Raw genomic sequence first — 1,878 nt, 5'->3', positions numbered from 1 at the left:
GAGCTAATAATACTGTCTCTTCATCTCCTTTCCAAATATAAATGTTTAAGACTTATTATCTTTAGTCTATTGGTTTACTAATTATACTTGAAATAATGCACATAAGTTTGTACTCTTTTCCCAGGAAGTCTAGGACATTTCTCTTGTTATCCTCTTGTGGGATGAGAATATGAATGCACCCATCCTTTCCAATAACTTTTATCAATGATCAATATCAATAAACCATAACTTTATCTGTATATTGTTAAAATAATACATTTTATTTTATTTATTTATTTTTTCACATATCAAGATTTTATTGTCATATAATAAAACAAAATATGACTCTCTAGAACTGGATCATTTGACTCTTTCTCTTCTTATCTCCTCCCAGTTCAAAATGCTTGCATCTCTTAATAGCCAGCATTCTCTTAGATCTGCAGTTAGGCTCAACACATTCAAGCCTCAACACAATCTTCTTTGTAGTCTTAGCCTTTTTTCGGAAAATATGCTTAGTCTGCCCACCATAGCCACTTTGCTTCCTGTCAGAACACCGCTTTCCCTGCTCACAGAGGATCCTTGCCCTTCTTGTACTGTGTTACTTTGTGGGGCTGATGCTTTCCACTCTTCTCACAGAAAGTTTGGTGGGTTTTAGAAACGTTCACCATGTTTGCGAGCGCTATCAACAGTGAAAGGCTAAAATAATTCATTTTAGATTATTTTCTGCTTATTTTCTATTATAGAGTTGAAAATATTATTTATTATTTATCTATGATTATGGAAACACTGCTTCCTACAAAGCTAGTTGATACATCATGATAAAATTTTCTTTTCTGCTTCTCTATGAACTCTAATGAGACTATTTCAAGCATCAAGTTCAAATGGATATCTTTTCTCACATTTCATCAATTGATCAAAATTTTGCCATATATTTTAGTTTGATTAATACAGCAAAGTTAAATTATTATTATTATTTTTTATTTTTTTATTTTTTAAAGAAACATAGGCTTGCTTAACTAGTTTGGTTCAGTGGATGGAGTGTTGGCCTGTGGACTCAAAGGTCTCAGGTTTGATTCTGGTCAAGGACATATACCTTGGTTGTGGGCACATACCCAGTAGGAAGTGTGTAGGAGGCAGCTGATCGATGTTTCTCTCTCACTGATGTTTCTAACTCTCTATCCTTCTCCCTTCTTCTCTGTAAAAAATCAATAAAATATATTATTAAAAAATAAAGAAACATAGGACTGAAAATTTGTTAATACAAAAGGACTACTGATGAGTCCACCATTTTTAGAGCATAGAGTAGATGGTGTGGGGTAATGGTAGAAAAGATTATGAAAGAAGATTCAGGCTAGATCAGGAAAAAGACTTGAATATGCTTAATAAGAAAGTAAGGCTCTGTCTGTTATTTAAGAAATAGATTGAAACCTGTTATAATTTCAAAATAATAAAAAACACATTTTATGCTCCTGAAAAAAATAAAATAAAATATTCCCTTGAATGTAAAAAAAAGAAACGGACTTATAGATTTCTATATTGCATACCTGTTGAGTGGGATGTGTCGTACCTTCTCTTGAGAATACTTTTGCTCGTAGCTCACTGACTTTCTATTCTAATCTAGACCAATGTATTTGTAGGCTAGCCATGCACTTATCTTTTGGATATTATTTTTTACCACATTTTTTTTTATAGCATATCTTTCTCCTTTCCCAAAACAGGTACAAGAGATAAGCTGTATAATAAAATTTCTTTATTGTGATCTTATATTCTATTGATAGTTGTACTGATAATAGAATTACACTGTAAAAATATTTTTTCTCAGAACTTTCATAACATGCAGTGCAAGTATTTTAAATTTAACACCAATTTATCCACATGTATGTGCTTCATTTTTTTTAT

General features: G+C 31.6%; 1 pseudogene across 1 annotated transcript; it reads right to left on the bottom strand.

Annotated features, from left to right (window-relative positions):
* Positions 1–297: 297 nt before the first annotated feature.
* On the bottom strand, positions 298–647 carry LOC311618817 (large ribosomal subunit protein eL42-like; annotated as a pseudogene). Its single transcript has one exon. The product of its transcript is annotated as a large ribosomal subunit protein eL42-like (transcript).
* Positions 648–1,878: the final 1,231 nt, after the last annotated feature.

The sequence above is a fragment of the Pipistrellus hanaki genome, assembly GCF_964339955.1.
Source record: "Pipistrellus hanaki genome assembly, chromosome: 3".
Classification (NCBI taxonomy): domain Eukaryota; kingdom Metazoa; phylum Chordata; class Mammalia; order Chiroptera; family Vespertilionidae; genus Pipistrellus; species Pipistrellus hanaki.
Note: the sequence above shows the minus strand (reverse complement) of the source record. Positions and strands in the feature narration are given on the sequence as shown.